This window comes from Coregonus lavaretus (assembly GCF_964263955.1).
Source record: "Coregonus lavaretus genome assembly, chromosome: 15".
Taxonomy (NCBI): domain Eukaryota; kingdom Metazoa; phylum Chordata; class Actinopteri; order Salmoniformes; family Salmonidae; genus Coregonus; species Coregonus lavaretus.
Window position 1 is genome coordinate 43,368,020 of NC_140002.1, and position 19,672 is coordinate 43,387,691.

Here is a 19,672-nt window from a genome sequence, read left to right on the forward strand (position 1 = left end):
ATAGCCAAGATATACAAGCGATAACCTCTGATGGTGGCATATTTCATATCATCTGACAAAATGACACACTGCTCAACTCAGCTCAGTTATAGACCGATGTAGCATCCACATCTACAACTGATAGGTGGCAGTGGCACTCATTTCAACCAAATAATTGTCAGTGTTTGAAGTGGATGTGGTGTTGGAGTCAGGCGCAGGACACAGAAGCTTAGTCCAACAGACTTTACTAGTCAGAAATATGACAATACAAAAGAACGGGCCTCAAGCAACGGAGGCGAGCGATACGCAAACAGTGCGTAAAACACGAAATATAAGCGATGCGCAAACAGTGCGTCAATACACTTAAATACACCAGAGCAAAATCCAAAACCCAAACGGACAGGCGGACAACAACACACAACTACAAACAAAACCAAAGGAAACTTATAGGTGACATAATCAATAAGTGATAAGACACAGGTGCACCAAACAGACAAAACCAAACAAACATAGAGAACATCAAACGGTAGCAGCTAGTACTCCGGGGACGACGAACGCCGAAGCCTGCCCGAACAAGGAGGAGGAGCAGTCTCGGCGGAATTCGTGACAGTACCCCCTCCTTGACGCGCGGCTCCAGCCGTGCGCCGACCCCGGCCTCGGGGACGGCCAGGAGGACGTGGAGCAGGGCGCGTAGGATGACTACGATGGAACTCAGTCAGGAGGGATGGATCTAAAATGTCCCTCCGAGGCACCCAGCACCGTTCCTCCGGACAGTACCCCTCCCACTCCACGAGATATTGTAGACCCCCCATCCGACGTATCGAATCCACGATGGACCGGACTGAGTACGCCGGAGCCCCCTCGATGTCCAGTGGGGGCGGAGGGGTCTCCCTTATCTCACTCTCCTGGAGTGAACCAGCTACCACCGGCCTGAGGAGAGACACATGGAATGAGGGGTTAATGTGATAGTCATTGGGCAGTTGCAACCTGTAACATACCTCATTCAATCTCCTCAGGACTTTAAATGGCCCCACAAACCGCCGGCCAAGCTTCCAGCAGGGCAGGCGAAGGGGCAGGTTTCGAGTCGAGAGCCAGACTCGATCTCCAGGGGCATAGACTGGACCCTCACTGCGGTGGAGGTCGGCGCTCGCCTTCTGCCTGCGGATGGCCCGCTGCAGATGGACGTGGGCAGCGTTCCACGTCTCCTCCGAGCGCAGAAACCACTCATCCACCGCAGGAGCCTCGATCTGGCTCTGATGTCATGGTGCCAGAACCGGCTGATAATCTAACACACACTGAAAAAGGGTCAGGTTAGTAGAGGAGTGGCGGAGAGAGTTCTGAGCCATCTCTACCCAGGGGATATACCCTGACCACTCCTCCGGCCGGCCCTGGCAATAGGATCTCAGAAACCTACCCACATCCTGGTTTACTCTCTCCACCTGCCCATTACTCTCCGGGTGGTAACCCGAGGTAAGGCTAACCGAGACCCCCAAGCGTTCCATGAACGCCCTCCAGACTCTAGAGGTGAACTGGGGACCCCGATCAGACACTATATCCTCGGGAACCCCGTAGTGCCAGTTGACGTGGGTGAACAAAGCCTCAGCGGTCTGTAGGGCAGTAGGGAGACCCGGCATAGGAATGAGACGACAGGCCTTAGAGAAACGATCCACAACGACCAGAATAGTGGTATTCCCCTGGGAGGGGGGAAGGTCCGTGACAAAGTCCACCGAGAGGTGAGACCACGGCCGTTGTGGAACGGGCAGGGGTTGTAACTTCCCCCTGGGCAGGTGTCTAGGCGCCTTACACTGAGCGCACACCGAGCAGGAGGAGACATAAACCCTCACGTCCTTAGCCAATGTTGGCCACCAGTATTTAACTCTAAGGCAGTGCACTGTCCGGCCAATACCTGGATGTCCAGAGGAGGGTGACGTATGAGCCCAATAAATGAGCCGATCACGGACCTCGAGCGGCACATACGTCCGACCCACTGGACACTCTGGGGGAGTAGGGTTGGTGCGTAACAGCCGCTCAATTTCCGTATCGACCTCCCATACCACCGGTGCCACCAGACAAGACTCCGGCAGTATGGGAGTAGGCTCAATGGACCTCTCCTCTTTGTCATACCGCCGGGACAGGGCGTCTGCCTTACCGTTCTGGGACCCTGGGATGTAGGTGATCTTAAAAACGAACCGGGTCAGGAACATGTTCCACCTAGCCTGACGAGGGTTTAATCTCCTAGCTGCCCGGATGTACTCCATGTTACGATGGTCGGTCAGAATGAGAAAAGGGTGTTGAGCCCCCTCAAGCCAATGCCTCCACACCTTTAGGGCTTGAACCACGGCTAACAGCTCTCTGTCCCCTACGTCATAATTACGCTCCGCCGGGCTGAGCTTCTTAGAATAAAAAGCGCAGGGACGGAGCTTAGGTGGCGTGCCTGAGCGTTGCGACAGTACTGCCCCAATACCGGCCTCTGACGCGTCCACCTCTACCTGGAACGCTAAAGCGGGGTCCGGGTGCGCCAGCACTGGAGCCGAGGTGAACAGGTCTTTCAGTTTACAAAACGCCCTGTCCGCCTCAGCTGACCACTGCAAACGCACCGGGCCCCCCTTCAGCAGGGAAGTAATGGGAGCTGCTACCTGTCCAAAACCCCGGATAAACCTCCGGTAGTAATTGGCAAAACCCAAAAACTGCTGCACCTCTTTCACAGTGGTTGGGGTTTGCCAGTTACGCACGGCTGACACACGGTCAATCTCCATCTTCACCCCTGAGGCGGACAACCGATGACCCAAGAAGGAGATGGACTCCTGGAAAAACAGACATTTCTCTGCCTTGACATACAAGTCATGCTCCAACAGTCTACCCAACACTCGGCGTACCAGGGCTACATGCTCGGCACGTGTAGCAGAGTACACTAAGATGTCGTCAATATACACTACCACTCCCTGCCCATGCAGGTCCCGGAAGATCTCATCCACAAATGATTGGAAGACTGAAGGAGCATTCATTAACCCGTATGGCATGACAAGATACTCATAATGACCTGAGGTGGTACTAAATGCTGTCTTCCATTCATCCCCCTCCCTAGTGCGCACCAAGTTATAAGCGCTCCTGAGATCCAGTTTTGTGAAGAACCGCGCCCGCGTAATGATTCAGTCATACTCGCAATCAGAGGAAGAGGGTAACTGTATTTCACAGTGATCTGATTGAGACTACGATAATCAATACACGGGCGCAAACCTCCATCTTTCTTCTTCACAAAAAAGAAACTTGAGGACGCAGGGGAAGTGGAGGGCCGTATGTATCCCTGTTTCAGGGACTCAGCTATGTATGTCTCCATAGCCGCCGTCTCCTCTTGAGACAGAGGATACACATGGCTCTGCGGAAGTGCCGCACCTGTCTGGAGGTTTATCGCACAATCTCCCTGCCTATGAGGTGGCAATCGTGTCGCCCTCGTCTTGTTGAACATGTGTACCAAATCCTCATACTCAGGGGGAATGTGCATTGCGGGCACTTGGTTCGGACTCTCCACCGTGGTCGCCCCCACGGAAACACCTAGACATCGCCCAACACACTGGCCAGACCATTCCTTGAGAGCCCTCTGTTGCCACGAAATGGTGGGGTCATGGGTGACTAACCAAGGAAGCCCCAGCACCATGGGATACGCAGGAGAGTCAATTAGGTACAACTGAATAATCTCCTCATGACCCCCCTGCGTCTTCATCTTTAGTGGCGCTGTGACTTCCCTAATCAACCCAGACCCCAACGGGCGGCTATCTAGGGCATGGACAGGAAAGGGTGCATCAACGGGCAGGAGGGGAATCCCTAACCTAGAACAAAATTTCCGATCAATAAAATTCCCAGCTGCGCCTGAATCGACTAGCGCCTTATGCTGGGAATGAGATGCAACCTGAGGAAATACTACAGGTATACAAAAGTGAACAACAGAGAGCTCTGGGTGAGTGGGGCGCCTACTCACCTGAAATGACTCTCCAGTGCGCAACCTGTTGTCCCGATTCCCTGGAGACCCTCCACAGCACCTAGCCGCAGTGTGTCCTCCACGGCCACAGCTGGTGCAGGGGACGGCCCCCTCGGATTCTCTCTCCTTCTCCATCTAGCGCCAGCACCCCCGAGCTCCATTGGGCTCGGCTCGGAGGTGCTGGGGAATGGAATGGACGGCCCCATCTCGGGACGTCCGCGGGTGGCCAGCAGGGTATCCAGACGGATGGACATGTCCACTAGCTGGTCAAAGGACAGATTGGTGTCCCTGCAGGCCAGCTCTCGATGAACGTCCTCTCGCAGGCTACACCTATAGTGGTCGATGAGGGCCCTCTCATTCCACCCCGCATCCGCCGCTAGAGTCCGGAAATCCAGGGCGAAATCCTGTGCGCTCCTCTTCCCCTGTCGGAGGTGGAACAGACGCTCCCCCGCCGCTTTACCCTCAGGAGGGTGATCGAAAACAGCCCTGAAGCGGCGGGAGAACTCCGCATAGCTGATGGTGGCGCCGTCTATTCCCCTCCATTCGGCGTTGGCCCACTCCAACGCCTTGCCGGAGAGACAGGAGATGAGGGCGGACACGCTCTCGTATCCCGAGGGCACCGGGTGTATGGTGGCCAGGTAGAGTTCCACCTGAAGGAGGAACCCCTGACACCCAGCTGCTGTGCCATCATACGCCCTCGGGAGCGAGAGCCGAATCCCACTGGATTCCGGAACCGGTCTGGTGGGACTGGCCGATGGTGGTGGTAATGTAGGAGGAGGTGTGGGCACGCCTCCCCTTTCCCATCGGCGCAGGGTGTTCATGACCTCCTGCATGGCGGAGCCGAGTTGCTGGATCCTGGCGTCCTGGCAGCTGACCCGATCCTTCAGCGACTCGGTCGCCGCCGCTGCTCCTGCTGACTCCATTGATGGTGTGTTGTTCTGTCAGTATTTGAAGTGGATGTGGTGTTGGAGTCAGGAGCAGGACACAGAAGCTTAGTCCAACAGACTTTACTAGTCAGAAATATGACAATACAAAAGACCGGGCCTCAAGCAACGGAGGCGAGCGATACGCAAACAGTGCGTAAAACACGAAATATAAGCGATGCGCAAACAGTGCGTCAATACACTTAAATACACCAGAGCAAAACCTAAAACCCCAACGGACAGGCGGACAACAACACACAACTACAAACAAAACCAAAGGAAACTTATAGGTGACATAATCAATAAGTGATAAGACACAGGTGCACCAAACAGACAAAACCAAACAAACATAGAGAACATCAAACGGTAGCAGCTAGTACTCCGGGGACGACGAACGCCGAAGCCTGCCCGAACAAAGAGGAGGAGCAGTCTCGGCGGAATTCGTGACAATAATTCGCAACACAAACTCCATAGCCTTTCACAATGGATTTACAATTCTTCCAATGCGCACACACACATAATAATATTATTATGTGAAATATTATTACACACACATATATAATAAGGTTCTAACAAAATGTTCATATTAACAATCGAAATGACTGAAAAAGCAGTTCAAAACATAAAAAAAGTGTCTCATTAAAAAGGAATTCTAGCTTGATAAATCAAATGCATTCAAAGGGATGTTGTTTATTCTCATGATTCAACAGTAGCCTTACCCCCCACTGGGCAAAATCTGGTTGAATCAACTTTGTTTCCACATAATTTCAACAACAAAAAATGTAATGTGATGACATTGAATCAATGTGGAAAACTGATTGGATTTACAAAAATCAATCAACGTTACAGAATTTAGTCTTTTTTTCACCCAACTTTGAACCTAAATCCAAAGTCATGGTAACATTTTGTTGTTGATTTCACATTGAATTCACGTTAGTTGACAACTCAACCAAATGTAAATCAAAAATAGATGTTGAACGGATGTCTGTGCCCAGTGGGCCACTGTGTAGAAGTCTGAGTAGAGAGTGTTGATTGGTGGTGACATTTCGGACGGGTGGACAGTCCAGTGCTGGCTGTTCGTGAGGGAGATGGTGGTTGCCTTGCCTGTCATGAATAAAGTCACATCTTGTGCTGCCTCTGTCTGGTCTTGACTTTCATTGTTCCACTCTTCGAGCCCTCCAAATGGCACATTGCATGATTGTTCCAACTTGGAGAATTGGTTGGGGGGCAGTATAGTGGTGGCCATTTGTCAGGTTGTTTTTGCTGGCTAGCTGGCTTTGTTCGGTCCAAGGGATGCGAGCACCAAATTATGTGGATACGCCCAAATTCTGTGGACCTTCCTCTGGGGTACCCACACAACATGTTTAGGCAATACGCATGCACAAAATATGAAATCGGCTCAAGCTACTTCAACATAGGCAAAGCAGCGTACGCCCATGCTGACCCTGCCATTAACAGTGACTGGAGTCCATAAAATGTATATAGTATGTATGGGCTGGAAGTAGAGGCCTAAGCGTTGTTGTTCACTATTTACTCCAATTGGGGAAGGGGTGGTGGGGTTGGAAAGTAATGAAGGGAAATATAATTTAAAAAAGGATATGTGTGTGTGTGTGTATGGATGTATGTATATCTGTATGTATGTATATATATATGTGTGTATATGTGTATGTGTATGTGTATGTGTATGTGTGTGTATATATATATATATATATATATATATATATATATATATATATTTGCGAGAAAAAAAAACATGGGGGATTGGAAATGATGCAGACAATTACATTGATGGAAGTTACAATCTATCTGAAATATTAAAGCTGATCTACCCCCTAAATAAAATAAAATAAATAAAAAACAGTGACTGGAGTCAGGAAAGGCTGCACCTGTCAAGTATTTTAATGGATTCGAATGGATGGAAAGAAAGGAATGAATACCCTTTATTAATTTATTTAATTTAATTAGTTTTGTCATTTTTTGTTGGGGAGTTTACAGGTCCAATATCAATTTCAATTCATATATGCAGTTTATATATCTTACAGTTGAAGTCAGCCTCCCGAGTGGCGCAGTGGTCTAACTGTGCCACTAGAGATCCTGGTTCGAATCCAGGCTCTGTCGTAGCCGGCCGCGACCGGGAGACCCATGAGGCGGCGCACAATTGGCCCAGCGTCGTCCAGGGTAGGGGAGGGAATGGCCGGCAGGGATGTAGAGCATGGCGTTTGCAACGCCAGGGTTGTGGGTTTGATTCCCACGGGGGGCCAGTATGAAAAATAAATAAAAATAATAATGTATGCACTCACTAACTGTAAGTCGCTCTGGTTAAGAGTGTCTGCTAAACGACTAAAATGTAAAAATATAACATGTACACATGGGCTGCCACTTAAAAAAGAAAAAGAAAAGTGAGAAATGATCATACTGATCAAAAATGATTTTGTAATAGTAAACTTGGTATGTAAAGAAAAAGAAAGAAATGAGGTGGGCCTACACCCCCAACCCTACCCCGCCTAGCAAAACAGGTTGGTTGTCAATCCCCACCGCCCCCCATATTTCTATCTGCCCACCAGCCCCTCCCAACCCCTCACTACTTATCCCCTATCCCCTTGTTCCTTGACCAGCACCATTCATTCTCGCTATCGATCATTATAATGTTACAACTTCTTTTTTTTTATATACTTTGTTTATTGAATTTTCAGTACCAGCATTTAGTAAATAATTGCACTTGAAAGTTATTTGGTATGAATATGGAACAACAATTTAAAGACAACGATACAGCAAAACATGGAGAGACAGACATGAAAGAAAAAATAGACATTAAGTACATAAATAAGATAAAACACAAAAAAAAAAAAAAAAAAAAAAAAAAAAAGGGAAAAATATCTGTTTTGATCCAGTTGTTATAGGTCAGCTAGCACAGTTATTACCGTCCTTAACATCCGAGATGTCGTATATGCACATACCAGGCTTCTTACATCACCAATATATAAATATACATCACTCTGGAACTGCAGGGAAATGTATTCTTTTGACATAAGAAAAGAAGGGAGCCCACTTTGCATAAAATTTGTCTACAGACCCATTGAGTGTCTGTTTTATTTTCTCCAACTTTATGCAATTCAAAATAGATTTAATCCAAAGAGCATGAGAAGGGGCTGCAGAGGATTTCCATCTAAGTAAAATTAATCGTCTCGCTAACAACGTGACAAAGGCAATTACATCCTTATTCATTTTGGTCAATTGTATTGTGGGTAAGGAAACTCCAAATAATGCAATGAGAGGGTCTGGCTCGATCTGTGTGCCGCTTAATTCTGAGAGTGTGTTAAAGATGTCTTTCCAGAAACCAACAAGAGATGGGCAGCACCAAAACATGTGCACATGATTAGCAGGGGACTGGTTACATCGAACACAATTAGGGTTCACATCCTTGTAAATTTTTGATAGTCTTGCTTTGGTCCAGTGGGCCCTATGAATGAGTTTGCATTGGATGAGGCCGTGTCGAGCGCAAATAGAAGAGCTATGTACCCTTTTGAGTGCCTCTTCCCATAGTTCATCAGATATTTCCTCACCCAGTTCCTCCTCCCAAGAGGATTTGATATTGTTTAATGAGATGGCTTGTAGTGAGCAAATTTGACTATAGATTATTGACATTGTGCCTTTCTGATTAGGAAGAGGGGTGAGAAATGTGTCGAACTGTGTTCCACTAGAAAGGTTGGGGAATCCTGGATCTATGCTGCGGATGTAACTCCGGACTTGTAAGAATCTAAAAAAATGATGTCTGGGGAGACCAAATTTAGCTGATAGTTGTTGAAACGTACTAAATGTATTGTTAGTATACAGATCTCTGAATCTTTTAATACCGAGATTAGACCATGTTGAGAAAGCACCATCAATCATAGATGGGGGAAAAGCTGGGTTTGAGGCTACCGGAGCCAAGGAAGAGGTTGTTTGAAACCCAAAGTGGCGCCTAAATTGATTCCAGATCTTCAATGTTGTTTTGACACATGTATTATTGGTGAAGGAGGAGTAAGGGCCTGTAATAGAGGAGTGAGCGAGGGAAGACAGTGATGCCGGTGTAGACGAGGCAGCCTCCATCTCCAGCCAAGTTGGGGGTGGGAATATTACTCTGCTCTGCAACCAGTACTGAATGATCCTAAGGTTAGCGGCCCAATAATAGAATCTGAAATCTGGTAGAGCTAGACCGCCGTCTGGTTTGGGCCTCTGCAAGAGCTGTTTTCGCATCCTAGGAGGTTTTTTGTCCCATATAAAGGGTAGAATTAGGCCGTCGATCTTTTTGAAAAATGTATTGGGTAGAAATATTGGAAGGCACTGATAGAGGTATAAGAATTTAGGGAGAGTATTCATTTTAATAGAGTTAATTCTAGCAACTAAGGAGAGGTGTAGCAAAGACCACCGTTCCAAATCGTCCTTAGTACGGGTTAAGAGAGGAGCAAAGTTGGCTTGAAAAAGGTTTTCAAACCTAATTGTGACATGTACCCCGAGATAAATAAAACTGCTGTGTGCTATTTTAAATGGCAAGTTATGTAAAGGGGATTTTTTTGCAGCCATGTTAAGTGGCATCAATTCACTTTTACTGAGATTTAGTTTATACCCTGATATGTGACCGAAGGATGCGAAAGTGGCAAGGGCAGCAGGGACAGAGACAGAAAGATTGGATGTGTATATTAATAAATCATCTGCATATAAAGACAGTTTGTGTTCGTGCCCGTATCTGACTATGCCTTTGATGAGGGGGTTGGAGCGAAGTGCTATTGCAAGTGGCTCTATGGCGAGGGCAAACAGTAAGGGACTTAAAGGGCAACCCTGACGTGTCGATCTTTGCAGAGGGAAGCGATCTGATTGAGTGTTATTAGTCCTGACAGAGGCTTGGGGGGATGAGTACAGAAGTTTTATCCAGGTCATGAATTTGGAGCCAAAGCCAAATTTATTTAGAGTGTAAAAAAGGTATTTCCATTCCACCCGATCAAACGCTTTCTCCGCGTCCAGGGATATAATGGCTTCAGAGGTATTGTCGGCAGAAGGATTGTATATAATATTAAATAATCTTCGGAGGTTGAAGAATGAGTGTCTATTTTTTATAAATCCTGTTTGATCCGGAGAGATAATTGATGGGAGGACTGTTTCTAGCCGCGTTGCCAGAATTTTGGCTAGAATTTTATAGTCCACATTTAGCAGGCTAATTGGACGGTATGATGCACAGTCAAGAGGGTCTTTGTTTTTTTTAAGAATAACACAAATGGTTGCTTGAGTGAGAGTATGTGGGAGAGCACCATTTACAAATGCATCATTGTACATTTCAATTAGAATAGGGGCTATTTTGGTGATAAACTTTTTATAAAACTCTGTCGGGTAGCCATCAGGCCCTGGGCTTCTCCCAGATTGAAGGGATTTGACAGCGTTAGACAGTTCTTCAACAGTGATCGGCTGCTCTAATTTTTTTACCAAATCCCGGCCGACCGAAGGCACAGATAGTGAGTGGAAGAAATTATCCAATTCCAGTGTATCCGCTTTACTTTCAGAGGTATATAGAGACTGGTAAAATCTCTTGAACTCCTCATTGATCCCCCCAGGATCTAATGATATCCCAGATGATGTACGAATTTTTGTAATCTGAGATGATGATGATTGTTGACGTAACTTGTGAGCTAATAATTTACTGGCTTTCTCTCCTTGTTCATAGTAAGTGCTCCTAGACTTGACAAGCATTTCAGTAACCTGGTCTGTTAATAGTGTGTCAAATTCTGCTTGCAGAGTTAAACGTTCCTTATAAATATCCGGGGATGGTGAAACGGCATAAATGTCATCTAATTGGGCAATACAGCGTGTTAGCATAGATAACCTATTCCTTTTCAATTTGTTCTCATGTGCGGTGTAGGAGATAATTTCACCTCTGATATAAGCTTTCAAAGTTTCCCAGAGAGTAGACGCAGAGATGTTTGGGGTTCTATTTGTAATCATGAAAAAGTCGATTTGACTCAAAACAAAATTGACAAAGTGTTCATTACTGAGCAGTTGATTTTTTAGTCGCCAAGGCGGTCGCTGATTGTCAACATTTTGAAAAGCTACTTCCATAGTAACAGGGGCGTGGTCAGATACAACAATTGGGTTATATGAACATGAAGTTATGGAGTGGAGGATCCGGTCATCAACAAGGAAGTAGTCTATGCGCGTAAAAGTGTGGTGAACCGATGAGAAAAAAGAGTATGCTTTCCCAGCTGGATTAACCATTCTCCAAGGATCTGAGACTGCGAATTCAGACATAAAGGTTCGAACAACTCTAGCTGAGGTTGATAGGGTGGTAGGTTTAGTGGAGGATCGATCCAATTGTGGGTCTAACCAACAGTTAAAGTCACCTCCTAAAATCAACATATGGGTGGACATATCTGGGAGTGTAGAGAAAACCGATTTGAAAAAATCACCATTGTCCCAATTAGGAGCATAGATATTAACAAGAAGAACCTTTGTATTGAGCAGCCTACCACTGACAATTATATATCTACCATGGGGATCTGCGATCACCTTAGAACATGTAAAAGGTACCGATCTGTGAAGTAAAATAGCCACCCCTCTCGCCTTACTCTGAAATGAGGAATGGAACACCTGACCCACCCATCTGCACCTAAGACTTGAGTGTTGTGATACCTTCAGATGAGTTTCTTGGAGAAAGATGATGTGAGCTTTCAAATGATGAAGATGGTGTAGCACCTTACTACGTTTAACTGGGTTATTTATGCCCCTGCAGTTCCAAGTAAGAAAATTAAAGCCATTCCCTCCAGCAGTATGGGCTACACTAGGCTGAGTCATATCTTAAGAGAGAGAGAGGATGTGTAAAGGACAAGGTACAATGTAAACTGAAGATCTTAGTTGAACCTAAAAGCGCAAATGTAAAAAACAAAGACAAACGAAGAGGCACAAAAAACATATACAAACTATATACATGAACAAACCCTTCCCTCACACCCGCCCTTGCCGAAGCATCTCCCCAAATGAGATGCAAGCAAAACCCTAAATACGAAGAAAGTTTAGAGCTAAGCATGATAACTCTTACTCTGTGCTACCTAAGATTAGTGACCATTTAACTAGAGTAAGCCAAACATTAATAGAATGGTCCCCAATAGAGTCTAAGGAAAACTATCCTCGATTAAGAGAGGTTTAACCTCGACGCAGATGGTAAATGATCAGACTGAAACAGCCATGCAGACCCCCAGATATTGGCATTAGAGGCGGCAAACCTGGGCTGGAAATAAAGAGATAAAGAAGAGAATGACATTCATATGTCGATGAACCCAGCAGAGATGGCTTCGTTAGTCACCCATTCGGCCTGCTAACTAGCCTGCTAGGAAGACCAGCTAGCCAACCATTTGTTACAAACCATGCGGTACAACAGCCGCTTTCACGTTCTTGTTGATGAAATCTGCAGCTATAGCCGGGTCCTCGAATCTGTGCATGGAACCGTCCGGTAAAGTCAGTCTCAAAACCGCAGGGTAGATGAGGCCGAACTTCACGCCCGGGCAGGTGTGTAGTTGGCGTTTCACAGCTCCAAAGCTAGCCCGCCTCTTAGCCACAGCTGTTGTGTAGTCCGCAAATATCGAGACTCTTTTACCCTTATGTAGAAGAGGGGATGCTTCTCCCGATCTTCTCAGTATGTCGTTGCGGACGTGAAAGAAATGCACCCTGATGACAAATGGTCGTGGGGGTTCTCCATCCCTGGGTCGGCTACGCAGAGTGCGGTGAGCCCGGTCTAGCAATGGCTTCTCCTCTAGCCCGAGCAGCTCCTGAAGTAGCTGGGCCATGTACTCCGTGGGTCTTGGGCCCTCCACTCCCTCCGGTATTCCCAGTAGACGAATGTTGTTCCTCCGCATTCTACTTTCCATATCTTCGCATCTATTATCGAGGAATGCCACCCTAGTTGTCAATGAGCCGACGCTAGCCTCTAGCTCGCTAATGCGAGTGCTGTGGTCTGTAGCCCCTCGCTCCAAATCCGATAAAGTAACCCCATGTGCGTCGAGCTTATTCTGTATACTCTCGATAGATTTTTTAAGCTCGTCTTTGATCGTTGATATCTCTGACCTGAGGTTGGTAGAGAGACAGTCAATTTTTCCGAAAATGTCGGTTTTGAGGGTGCCTATCACGGATTGTAGCATCTCCACAGTCAGTGTTTCCGTGGGGCCGGCATTGGTAGCGTTCGGTGGCGGGGGTGAATCGGGAGAAGTTGCAGGCTTGTTGCGGCCTGCTCTTGCAGACTCTGTTTTTGGTCGGGTTGATGTCATTACGAATTTAAATTTATTAAACTTGAACTGAGTTGTTTATGGGTCTCTTCAGACGCCTGGGCAAACAGAAATGTATGCAGTTTTGCAAAGTTAAATATATAAATTTGGTCACTAACTCAGGAGCGATAGGGAGACGCGTGCTACATCCTTGGCTTCCAACAGCGCCCCATAATGTTACAACTTCTAATAGTAACTGTATCCACTGCCGAATTGGGAGAGAGTGAAGTGATTGCCATCTAAGAGCCAGCATCTTTTTTTTGCGGCAGTGCTGCAGTGATCGTCACTGATAGATTGAGAGATTCAAGGAGCTATCATCGTTAAGTAACATAGTAAATGCAACGCATTGAATATTTACATTCATGCATTTCTAAATGTCTAACTTTGTTCCAGAAGCATTTAACTGCAGGGTACTCACACATTATATGAAGGAATGTGCTTACCTGATTTAGGGGAAACAGTGAACAGTTGGGAGTTGGGGCCAATTTCATCGTAACATTTTTCCTTTGTGTTAAATACAGTCTGTGAACAAACTTAAAATGTATAAATTGATGGTCCGGATTACGGGATGCCAAGGTCATATATTCACTTAGATGTTTAGAGCATACTTTTTTAATGGCTAGCTCAGAATATGAGCTTTCCAAACATTGTTTATATATTATAGAGCTCAGTCCTTTCGGGAGATAATTTATTTATAAATCCCGTCGTTGGATTGGTTCGGTTTCCCAAGGGACTCCATAGGCCAGCATAGCTGAAACTATGTTCTAAATATAGAAAGATTTTAGATTTTAAGCATGAAAAGCACCAGAATCATTGAGAAAAATTATTAGATAACAGAAAATGAAAATGTTCTATATAATTACATTTTTTATTTGGCTTTTCGTAACAGCTTTTTTTTATCTGATTATTACTGGGTAAGCACTGCCTACCCGGCCAACCCTGACTACATGTCACTGGTGCACATGGACAGGGAGGTTCAATAACATACCTCACAGTCTTTAGCCTAATATCACCCATTACTTTACCACACTGGTCACAACACTAATTGCAGAATTGAACATTTACTGTGGACACAATCATCCTTCAAGATTAATGTGGCATAGTTATGCAAGGACCAATATTCTATAAGATGACACACAATAGATAATAAGGAGTAATTTAGTTTTTTTAAACGATGACAAAGCGTTTTATTTTGCCTTCAACACTATAATTGAAGTAGAGCATAGATTATATAATGCAGACATCATCTAGATTCTTCCCAGGGACGAAAGCATCATGTACTATCCACATGGATGCTCACAGCGATGCTCAAGAGGCTCTAAACCAAAGACAATACCTGTATGGACAACTTGGAAAAGTCCAAATCGCTTGTGTTTTGTCAACATATCAACACAGAGCACAGTTTGGTCGCTCCTGGTTGGGCTCGAGTGCCTTCAGAAAGTATTCACACCCCTTGACTTTTTCCACATTTTGTTGTGTTACAGCCTGAATCTTAAATTATTTAAATTTAGATTTTTGTGTCAATGGCCTACACACAATACCCCATAATGTCAAAGTGGAATTATTTTTCCAAATCTTTACAAATGTATAAAAAATGAAAAGCTGAAATGTATTGTGTCAATAAGTATTCAACCCCTTTGTTATGGCAAGCCTAAATGAGTTCAAGAGTAAAAATGTGCTTAAATGTGCACTCGATGTGCAATAATAGTGTTTAACATGATTTTCGAATGATTACCTCATCTCTGTACCCCACACATCAACCACACGAGCCAGTGCCTGTTCACCCCGCTATCATCCAGAAGGCGAGGTCAGAACAGGTGCATCAAAGCTGTGACCGAGAGACTGAAAAACAGCTTCTATCTCAAGGCCATCAGACTGTTAAATAGCCATCACTAGCACATTAGAGGCTGCTGCTGCCTATATAAATCAATGGAACACTAGTCACTTTAATAATGTTTACATATCTTGCATTACTCATCTGATATGTACAGTTGAAGTCGGAAGTTTACATACACCTTAGCCAAATACATTTAAACTCTGTTTTTCACAATTCCTGACATTTAATCCAAGTAAAAATTCTCTGTCTTAGGTCAGTTAGGATCACCACTTTATTTTACGAATGTGAAATGTCAGAATAATAGTCAGGTTTGTAGGCCTCCTTGCTCGCACACGGTTTTTCAGTTCTGCCCACACATTTTCTATAGGGTTGAGGTCAGGGCTTTGTGATGGCCACAACTTTGGAAGTATGCTTGGGCTCATTGACTCAAATGATGTCAATTAGCCTATCAGAAGCTTCTAAAGCCATGACATCCTTTTCTGAAATTTTCCAAGCTGTTTAAGGGCACAGTCAACTTAGTGTATGTAAACTTCTGACCCACTGGAATTGTGATACAGTGAATGATAAGTGAAATAATTTGTCTGTAAACAATTGTTGGAAAAATTACTTGTGTCATGCACAAAGTAGATGTGCTAACCGACTTGCCAAAACTATAGTTTGTTAACAAGAAATGTATGGAGTGGTTGAAAAACAAGTTTTAATGACTCCAACCTAAGTGTATGTAAACTTCCAACTTCAACTGTATATACTGTATTCTATAATATTCTACTGTATCTTAGTCCATGCCGCTCTGTCATTGGTCGTCCATATATGTATATATTGTTATTTCCATTCCTTACTTAGATTTATGTGTATTGGGTATATGTTGTGCTTTCCAACAGACACTGGGAGACAAATTCACCTTTCAGCAGGACAATAACCTAAAACACAAGGCCAAATTTACACTGGAGTTGCTTACCAAGACGACATTGAACATTCCTGAGTGGCCTAGTTACAAGACTTGAAAATGGCTGTCTAGCAATAATCAACAACCAACTTAACAGAGCTTGAATGCTAATATTGTAAAATGCAGGTGTGCAAAGCTCTTAGAGACTTACCCAGAAAGACTCACCGCTGTAATCGCTGCCAAAGGTGTTGACTCAGGGAGTTGAATACTTACAGTATCTAATCAAGATATTATTATTTTTTATTAATTTTTTACAAATGTTAGAAATTTCCTGTCACTTTGACATTACAGAGTATTTTGTGTCGATCGTTCACAATTTTTTTTTGAAGTAAATCAATTTTTATCCTAACTTGTAACACAACAAAATGTGGAAAAAGTCAAGGGTTGTGAATACTTTCTTAAGGCACTGTATGTGTGTGTGCACGAGTGTGTGTGTGTGGGTGTGCGTGCGTGCGTGTGCATGTGCGTGGATGTGTGTAGTCTCTCTCTGACTCCCTCCCTCTCTACCATAGTAGTGGTGCGTGGGTAAAATCAATAGGGAAGCCAAGCCCAAAAGAGAGAAACCACGGTAAGCTATCTCATTCAAATAGAAACATGATGTTGACTACATCATGGACCTGCGAACCCAGAAGTCCTTCCAGAGGCATTACTCTGTTGTTTATTTGTAACATTTATTTATTTATTTGTTTATTATTTGTTTATTATGTATATTTATTTGTAAGCTCTGGAATAACTATCTGTTAATGGGGGGGGGGGGGGGGGCAATAGACATCATGGACTGCACAGTTCATATTTTATATGGGATGTTAATTGACATTGTAAAGTGAGTGATTATTGTAATTGTTTTGAGAGGTATTCGTCCTCTCCTTTAGTACAGATTGGGGATTTGTGCTAAAGATGGGCAGAAGGTTGTCTTTGGCTTGGTTCACCAGCATTTAATGCCAATTAGTACTCACATTGAAAAGTTGTGCAGTCTGTGCACTGCAGCTGCCAGCTTGGTCTGATGAAGAGATAGAGAACAGTATGAGCGTTTCAGCACAGTAAACAGCCATGTTGGAACAATGATATCAATGCTTATCATTAAAGAATAATGCTTATTATTAGATATGATAGCTGTATTTATTACAATCTCCAGTTTGTGCAAATTGAGGTTGTTGTTGGTATTCCGGGGCTTGTCTTACTAGGTGATACCATACATATTCCTCCTCATTTACAGATGACACAGGAACGCATTTCCAAGGTGACAATTTGTTGCGAACACGATCTAACTCTTGCATGCCTCCTCGAGATGCCTTGCCAAGAATGTCTCTGTGTGTTTGGAGTGTTCCAGTCCAATATGGAATGCAGTACTGGTGTAACAAGGACAGAGTCAACACCAGCAGGTCAAACATACAGTTGAAGTCGGAAGTTTACATACACTTAGGTTGGAGTCATTAAAACTCGTTTTTCAACCACTCCACAAATTTCTTGTTAACAAACTATAGTTTTGGCAAGTCTGTTAGGACATCTACTTTGTGCATGATACAAGTAATTCTTCCAACAATTGTTTATAGACAGATTATTTCACTTATAGTTCACTGTATCACAATTCCAGTGGGTCAGAAGTTTACATACACTAAGTTGACTGTGCCTTTAAAGAGCTTGGAAAATTCCAGAAAATGATGTCATGGCTTTAGAAGCTTCTGATAGGCTAATTGACATAATTTGAGTCAATTGGAGGTGTACCTGTGGATGTATTTCAAGGCCTACCTTCAAACTCTTGCTTGACATCATGGGAAAATCAAAAGAAATCAGCCCTCAGAAAAAAAAACAGTAGACCTCCACAAGTCTGGTTCATCCTTGGGAGCAATTTCCAAATGCCTGAAGGTACCACGTTCATCTGTACAAACAATAGTACGCAAGTATGAACATCATGGGACCACGCAGCCGTCATACCGCTCAGGAAGGAGACGCGTTCTGTCTCCTAGAGATGAACGTACTTTGGTGCAAATCAATCCCAGAACAACAGCAAAGGACCTTGTGAAGATGCTGGAGGAAACAGGTACAAAAGTATCTATATCCACAGTAAAACGAGTCCTATATCGACATAACCTGAAAGGCCGCTCAGCAAGGAAGAAGCCACTGCTCCAAAACCGCCATAAAAAAAGCCAGACTACGGTTTGCAACTGCATATGGGGACAAAGATCGTACTTTTTGCAGAAATGTCCTCTGGTCTGATGAAACAAAAATAGAACTGTTTGGCCATAATGACCATCGTTATGTTTGGAGGAAAAAGGGGGTTGCTTGCAAGCCGAAGAACACATATATTGAAGCAACATCTCAAGACATCATTCAGAAAGTTAAAGCTTGGTCGCAAATGGGCTTCCAAATGGACAATGACTCCAAGCATACTTCCAAAGTTGTGCCAAAATGGCTTAAGGACAACAAAGTCAAGGTATTGGAGTGGCCATCACAAAGCCCTGACCTCAATCCTATAGAAAATGTGTGGGCAGAACTGAAAAACCATGTGCGAGCAAGGAGGCCTAAAACCTGACTCAGTTATACCAGCTCTGTCAGGAGGAATGGGCCAAAATTCACCCAACTTATTGTGGGAAGCTTGTGGAAGGCTACCCGAAACGTTTGACCCAAGTTAAACAATTTAAAGGCAATGCTAACAAATACTAATTGAGTGTATGTTAACTTCTGACCCACTGGGAATGTGATGAAAGAAATAAAAGCTGAAATAAATCATTCTCTCTACTATTATTCTGACATTTCACATTCTTAAAATAAAGTGGTGATCCTAACTGACCTAAGACAGGGAATTTTTACTAGGATTAAATGTCAGGAATTGTGAAAAACTGGGTTTAAATTTATGGGTGTATGTAAACTTCCGACTTGATTAAGTCAATGGTTGGTTCAATTACCACTTGAAGTGATCAGGGGCTAACAAGCTTGGCTTCTGTGTGGACATATCCACCCTCTCTGGCTGACCAATCCCTATACTGTGTTTGTCAAATCTAAGTGATTTGAGCAGGTCCCCAGGTATCAGACGTAGTGACCATCTTGCCATGGCCATCCCCAGGAGATTAAGCTCCCACCAGCAGCACTTAAACCCAGCCATCCACACACTGCAGAAAATACAGTGGGAGAGTGTTTTATCACCCGTGACTCAGCTTGGAGTGGACCCATATCTCCTGCAGAGCCCCTGAAGCAGGGGGCTCACTCATGCAAGACCAGGCTGAGGGAAAAGCAAGCACACTCCTCATGTCAGTTTCTCTCCATCACCACCCGTCTCTAACTTCCCTTCCATCCATGGTGTATTTGGCATGGAATCAGCGCAGTCCTCTACCCTCAGGCCTCCACTCCCTCCCCATGTGGTGCCATGAATATGGATGTGTCTCCCTGGCTGTGTGTGAGTGGATCCCCAGAGACGGCAGGCCCTGCAGGGCTGTGTGGGACCACAGCATTGGCTCTGGCTGGGTGGTTAATGAGAACCAGGGTGATGTTGGGGTGGCGGTGGGGTGGCAGAGGGGCTCTACTAACTCTGCCACCTATGGTTTTCTTCCCCTCTGCTGTCAGTTTCCTGAAGAAAAAAACCCCCTCTGCTTTCAGTGATCAAACAGAGAACCCCATCCAATATTTATCCTACAAATACATTCAGCTGTGTGGAGTGACATCAAAGGAGGAGGCTGAAGAAATGACAGAATTAATATGGGTCCAATAGCATGCTTGGAACAGGAGTGGGAC